Raw genomic sequence first — 7,740 nt, 5'->3', positions numbered from 1 at the left:
CTAACTGCCGTAGCATCTTCCATTAAATTCTTGTTAATTTCCGTTTAATTCATCATTTTGTGAAATTTTTCCACATGGTAGCATCTAGTTTTTGCTCTCAAAATTTTAATTCACCATTTTAACTTTTAATTCATTGATTAATTTATCAACGCCTTAAATATTGTAACAATTAAGTAGATATGTATTAGTGCTTAGAATGCACCTTTTGAACTTGTGAAATTCACCTTTTGAGCTTATAAAATGCGCCTTTTTAATTATTTATTAGTGTTTGTAGTGTACCTTTAGAACTTTATAATGTCAATAATTTGAATGAAAATAAAATTGTTATAACATTTAAGGGCATTGATAAATTAATCAGTGAATTAAAAGTCAAAATGGTGAATTTAACATTTGAGAGCAAAAACCGGATGCTACTATGTGGAAAAATCTTACAAAATAATGACTTAAACGGAAATGAACAAGAATTTAAGAAAAAATGCAACGGTAGTTAGAAAGTGTATAAACTGGATGCTATCATGTGCAAAAATCTTACAAAAGTGTTACCACTGACGTTTCATGAAAACTGGTTACTACCATGCGGAATTTCCCTATTTTTAATAATTAATGTCCTTATTTTACAAATAAAAAATAGAATTTATTGAAGTTCATACATGGTCAGGAAAACCTATATGAATTTAATTTTTATATAAGTGTCTCATAAAATTTTCATATCTAAAATGCATGATTTAGTATTTATTTTCTATTTTACCGTTTTTCAGTTTACCGATTGTTAATAACCGAGTAAAAATTATTAAGGTCCTTAAACGTCAACAAAACCTTTCTAAATTTTTACCAATTTTGGTTAGTGTCCATAAGAGTATGTGATAAAAATTTCAATTCCAGATGTTTTTATTTGGTAATTATTCTATATTTTACTATTTCACAATTTATCGATAAATAATTTAATGATTATTCTAAAAATCATGAAAAACTCCAAACTAATTATATTCTGGCCAAATCTTATTGGAGACATTATAATATGGTTTCATTAATTATTTTGATAATCAAGATGTCTATCTAATACCATGTTTCATAATAAGAGTATTTTAACACCTTAAAATCCATTAAAATATCATTTTAATGAATAAATTTCAAGAAAAATATCCAAGAGATTTTCTTAACATATAGCTACTGAAAAATACTTTTAAAATGCATTTTAAATATTTTCCAAGTCCATATAATCATTTCCATTACAATCACTTTCACAAAGTAGTGTTAAATATGCCTTAATCATATAACAATTCATAAATCAACATGCATGATGTGCACAATAATAATACATGTAATAAATCATTCCATACTCCAAATTATGACTTTGATATCATTTTTCAAGATTTAAGAACTTCTTTTTGGCAATTTTATTATTAAAAACATGTTTATGCTCAAACTTTCCTATCTTGTTCTTAAATTCTTTAAAATTCACCGCATGTGATGTACCTAGACTCCAAGCCTTTACAAATATTTCGTAAGCTCCTACGTAAGCTCCTATGCATTCTTAGAAGTGGTTCCAACTTTGGATCCTTACCCTTCTAGTCTCAACTCCAACTCACTTGTTAGAATGCTCCAAAGTGGTATGGATGAAGTGTAATAAAATGAATAATGTGTTATGATGTTTTTATGTTCATAAACATCATATAGATAGTCTTTTTGTAAGTGTTTTTGTAAGGAAATGAAAGTATTTTTGTTGGAGGTAATTAGAAATGACCTTGTATGTGTTTATATGAGTAGTTTGAGGAGTATATGATGATTTTATTAATCTGAAAAACAACTATTATGCACTACAATGGGTGTAATAAGTAACAATTTATAAGTGAAATGAAAATGATGGAGGGGCTGGTTTTTTTTTACAGAAAAATCAGATTCTTTGGTTATTGTATTTGGTCTTTGCATGCATGTAATGATGCCCAACATAGATTAGAACAAAAGGGGTACTTTTGTAGAGTTTTTAGCTTGTGTACGTAAGTGTACAAAGTGATATAAGGGCGATTAGGGACAACTATAGCATGGCTGGTTGGAGCTATTTTTTCTTTGGTGATTTTTGTCTATCATTTGGTCTACTATAGTGTACGAAAGATTTATCTAAGATAGTTTAAAGTTTGGGTAAAATTTTTTGTACATGTAATAAGTTATGTAATTTGTATTTCATGTTTAAAATCACTTTTATACATACATGAAATATTTAATTTACTCCGATCATGGTTAATTAATATGCTCGGGTAATAATTATGTTAATCTGAAACTTTTAAGGTAGTTGCTCGACTGTAAGTTTTACCACCAAAGTTTATGTTACTTGTTACGGTTCATAACTAGATTACGAACTAACAAGTTTCTAATCATCGTAGAATTTATTTTCAAATCACTAATTAAATTATAATTAGTAACAAAAAAATATATAAAAAATATTAGGCACTAAAAATGACTAACGAAATTTCATTAATAATGCTACTATACTAATGGTTTTATAGACTTATGAACTATATTCTAACTGTTTTGAATGCATTTCAAACACTTTTAAGTTATATTTACTTTAAGAAGGATTAAAACGAAATATTTTAGTGGTTTCCTTGAAAAATCGTATTAAATTTTAATTACTTTTTTGTTATGATGCATTTTCATACATGCAAGTGATGCCCCGATATAATACAAAAGTTATGTTTGATGATATGATTATGCTAAGAATATTTTACCCACGTAAGAAAAATTATGATTTGATTGTGCTATATTATAAATAAAGTATGTTTTGCTATATTGCAAATAAAAGATTTTTATCATATGGAAAAAATTAATATTTTTAACTTTTAAAATGCTATTGTAATTACAAGATATATAAATTATATACAAAAATGTTTTAGCCTAAATGGCGAGTACATATGCCAAAGCAAATGTTGTGTGCATGATTAAATGACTCATCAATGTTGAGCGCGTATTGTTCACAATATCATTGTGTTACACTGGCCGGACATGTTGCGGATAGTAGACCGACTACCCAACGAGTCACAGAATGACTCACAGAGTACCCATGCTAACTTATGATATGAGTTTAAAATTGATTTGGATCCATTTAGATCTTATAATTTATGATGAAAATGAGAACTTGTAATTACTATAAAACCATTGAGTTGGATTTGAATGATAATATGATTTATCAAATCGAAAAGTATCTTTCAAAATGAATTTAACTTAATCAAAAAGTTTTATTAACTTGTTTGACGGACATTATTGTGTTTATACTTAGCCTTTTTGCTGATATTATGTTTTGTATGTTTTTCCGAAAATTTTGTTTTTAGAGTAAACCACCATGACACCTCGACAGAGATTGATATGCGAGCGAAATTAGAGTAAAAAAACTCTCATTAGTAACCTCTATTTGTATCTTTTACTCAAATAAAAAATATAACTAAACGTTATTTATATCTTTTAATTAAACAACAGATACAAATAATGTAATTTGTAAAACAAACGAGTCAAATAAACAAACAACACCCTTATTTGTATCATTTGTTACAACAAACTGTACAATTATTGGTTATTTGTATCTATTGTTTTAAAAACGATACAAATAAGTGAATAACCTTCATGGAGGCGCGCTACACTTTCCCTCCCCATTTTCAACAATATCTTAAGGTTATTAATCTCTATCGCGCTGCACTGACTTTAATTTCTCTTCCTATTTTCAACAACAAATTAGGGCTATTGTATCTCGATTTCAATCTCCATCTCCCAATCTGCATTCGTTTCAAGGTCCCTCTCCTTGTTCTTCAATTGTCTCTTATCCTTCCTGGTAAGTGTCTATTCTTTCTCTTTTCTTCGTTTTTCTTCTGTGATTGTTCATTCCTTCTAGGTTTTCATAATTCTCTCTATTTTTTGTATTTTGCGATTAATTTTCTTTACAGTAAGATTTTTTGGTATTAATTTGTGTATTTGTTTGGTGAAGGATTCGTTGAATATGGTAGTAATCTGTGTATTTGTTTGCTGGGGGATTTGGTCATTGGTTTAGTTTTATTTAATTTCTACTTTAGGGTTTAAGAATCTTAATTTATGATTTGGTTTTCTATACTCACTTCCTGAATTTTTGAAATGCAATTTTCTCATTTGTTGAATATGGTATAATTTTTTTTTCTTTTTCTGGCTTTGGCAATTTAACTGCTCGGTTGTAGTTTTTTCTGAATTTATCTTAAAAAATTTCTGATGTATGTGTTCAATGATGACGAAAAAAATCAGATTCATGCTATGCTTTTATTTAGGATGGGGACATTTAGTGTTCACATTCATGCTATAGAAAAGATTAATGACAATTTTTTCTTTTCGTGATCAATTTATGCTCTAGTGGTCTTTTTTCTTTTCTTTACTGGCTGCATCTTGTTGTCATTGTTGTGCTGTTTTAATGTCGTTGCTGTTGTCCATGCTGCTGCTGGTGTGCTATTGTCGTTCCATAGCTCGACGCTGGGGCTGCTGTCGCTGCTGTAGTTGTGTTGATGTCGTGTGCTACTGTGACTGCTTTTTTGTTGTTGTTGCGTGCTACTGTTTGTTTGTGCACTTATATAGACAACATAGAGGATAACAATCACTCATGTAATAAAAGTTGATTTCTGTTGTAAACTTTGTAACTGTCAATTTCTGTTTTCCATTTATTTCTTTAAATTGCTGTCAAGTTGCTTTAGAATAGTAGCTAGTTCATATTCCAGTACCCTTTTCATTTAACCAACTACAATACAGTGATATTCATGCAACAAATCTATACCAAAATATAACACTTCATACTCTCATATACTCCTTTATATAACCTAATCTTGCATTGTTCCAACTTTTGTATTTCGATCTTGTTTAAGTATTTTTATATTTAGCTAGAACTTATCATTGTTGGGTGGTTTAGACCTATCATCAAATAGGTTCATTGGTGAAATTCCTCAGGAACTTGTTAGTTTAACATTTCTTGGGGATTTTAATGTTTCAAATAGACTCATTTTACGGATGATTTTCTTATTAATAGGCTACTATCAACATTAGGAACAGGAGTTATTGACATATGTCTCTCATATGTGGCTTACTAATATTGTCTTAATGAACATTATGTTGCTTCTTATTGGTTTCAATTTATGATCATTCCTAAGGTTGGTATGAAAAGACTTAATGAAGAATGAAATAGGTATATCTTTCTTCTTGCATGGCTCTAATGATAGTATTCCCAATTCCCATGATCAGATGGGATCAAGTCTGCAGTCCGCTGCCTTTGAAAGTAAAGTTTAGAGGTCTAGGAGTTGTGAAAAATTAATATACCGATTGGTAAATTGTTTGTAATATTGCTTGCATCCAAGAGTTCTCATTTGCTGGGATTTTCCTACGCTTCTAGATCTAAAAGTGTGTTAATGGCTTCACAAATCCGACCCACTTCACTCTTATCATTTTAAATGCAATAATCTTCCATTGCTGTTTTATTTTGTTTGATAAATATCATGCAATCATCTTCCATTACTTTGTTATTCTATTAGTTCTATAAAGCATCTTTCCTAAAATATGTCTGACAATTAAAAATGATGTATGGTTGATTATGCTGAAATGAAATCCTACTGCTGGTTCTAGTGTTTGGTGATGCAGTTGATGCTGATTACTGAAAGTTATGTTGATTACTGCACCTTCTTTAGAATTGATTCCAAGGACATATATAAAAATCTGCTCACAACTGGAAAATCGTTACACATTACTGTGTAAGATTCATGCATTCAATCGGGGGTTGAAGAATTCATCTCTATGTGCTTGTGATTAGAAGAATCGGCAACTGAAAACATATGCCAGGTGAGGAACTTGAATCCTGATCAATGATCATGGTTTAGACTGTCTGATCGCTGCACTAATGTATTCGTGTTAGATTTCAGCGATGCATGGCCTCTTGGCCGAAACAGGACTATGCTATTGAGGCAAAGGTTCAGCCACTGCTTCCAATAAGATGGGTAAACTAGGTAATATAGAGAAAAATGCCGTTTTGGTTAGGATCGCAGTATGGTTGTTTTGTCCTATATTTCGTCATGGTAGCCTTTATAATAAGGTCGCAATACAGACAAAAAATTAGCCGATGACTTTCTACCAAAAGATGAAGGGGTATTCATCGACTTAATTGGTTTAGGAGATTGGATAGTAATAATATGTAATTTTGGCATACAGAAGAAACCAGAATCTGAAATCCACAATCACACAAATATATCAAGGTTTAGCTATTAATTAGCGGAATATCAGAGTCAGAGTCGAAATCGTCAATTTAGTATCCCGCACAACTTAGGGTCTGGAGATAGGAGGATAGTGGACAGCTCATACCCGTGCCCACTCCAATTAGCGGTATATATTATTTATACAGGACTCATGAAGATATAGCTTCATATATCATTCCATACTATCAATAGGGGTCGCAACACCAGTAGAACTGACTGTGGGGTTGTCCTCTAGGTATGGAGCCAGAGATCGGTTGAACTTGGGGCAACCACCAGCAAAATGGCTACTATTAGACTTGACAGAATGGCCAATTGGGTGGGTTATGGGTCGGGTCACAATCGGTAGGGTCAATTTCAGATCGGTTTATTTTCGGGCAGGCCGATTAGGATTTTAAAAAATATATTTTATCATTAATTTATTTTTCTTATATAAAGATAAATGTGCCTACTTTAACGCTACAATAAAGAAATTTTGACTCAAAATATAAAAACTGAATAACCGGTCCAAACAGTTGTGTTTGATCCAAATTTTCCAGTATTTTTGGGTCGGCTCGAGTCAAGTCATTTTGGGTTAAGGGACAAAATTTATAATGTGTTTTTGCTTTGTTATTTGTTTTCAAGTTACAATATATTATATATGAGGTATTAGCTTATTGTATGGATTGTATTAATAAATGTATTTATTTTAATTTGTTTTGAAGGGGTATATTGTAAGATCAAGTACATATAGCCAAGATGAAATAGATGAGGTTTGTGAGCAATGGGGAAAGTTCCTTAGATCGAACTTTTTGTTAAACTAAATGTAATTTTGTACAAGCAATAGCAGTATTACTATTCGATCGTATGTAATCATATATATATAAGTGTAGGTGAATGTTATGTAAAAGAATATTTTCTAATTAATATACCTATTATTCTATTGTATATTATATATTATAGCCTCAAACGATTTCTATAAATACATATTATATTAATCTCTAGTCGATATAGATATATAGGATTATATATTTATTTTTAATTTAAAAAAGGTCATTTGTATTTAAGGTTCAAACAAATGATACAAATGACAGGTTATTTATATCGCTTGTTTCAAACAATCGATACAAATAACACTTATTTGTATCTTTGGTTTTCGAACGATACTAATAATGTGTTATTTGTAATCCTCTTATCAGTAACCTCCAATATAAGATACAAATAAGCTTTAAAACAAGATACAAATAAGGATTTTTTACTAGTGAAGATGAAACCCGAGTTGGAGTATTACTTCTTTTTGTTTAGATCTCTTTATTGTATTTAAGAGACTATTAGTTCAGTTGTTTAAGTTTGGGGTATTTTAAAGATGTAATTTGAACTTGGACTCTTTCAATTTGGTTGTAATTTTTCTTCATTTTGGACAGTTAAGACTTTCGTTATATTGCTTTGGTTTTGGTTTTGTTCAAGTATTTTACATGGACATTGGTTTAACCTTTGATCCAAGATCGAGTATTAGTGTTCA

The 7,740-nt window shown here is 30.1% G+C and overlaps 1 long non-coding RNA gene across 2 annotated transcripts; it reads left to right on the top strand.

The window, feature by feature from the left end:
* Positions 1-3,586: 3,586 nt before the first annotated feature.
* Positions 3,587-7,179, top strand: LOC130810311 (uncharacterized). 2 transcript variants are annotated; one of them, XR_009041020.1, is made up of 4 exons: positions 3,587-3,820; positions 5,620-5,832; positions 5,913-5,996; positions 6,944-7,179. It is a non-coding gene; the product is annotated as an uncharacterized LOC130810311 (long non-coding RNA). The 2 variants fall into 2 exon arrangements; XR_009041019.1 differs by having other exon boundaries at positions 5,906-5,996.
* Positions 7,180-7,740: the final 561 nt, after the last annotated feature.

Source organism: Amaranthus tricolor, chromosome 4, assembly GCF_026212465.1.
Source record: "Amaranthus tricolor cultivar Red isolate AtriRed21 chromosome 4, ASM2621246v1, whole genome shotgun sequence".
In the NCBI taxonomy this organism is placed as follows: domain Eukaryota; kingdom Viridiplantae; phylum Streptophyta; class Magnoliopsida; order Caryophyllales; family Amaranthaceae; genus Amaranthus; species Amaranthus tricolor.
This window is presented reverse-complemented; position numbering and strand designations above follow the sequence as displayed.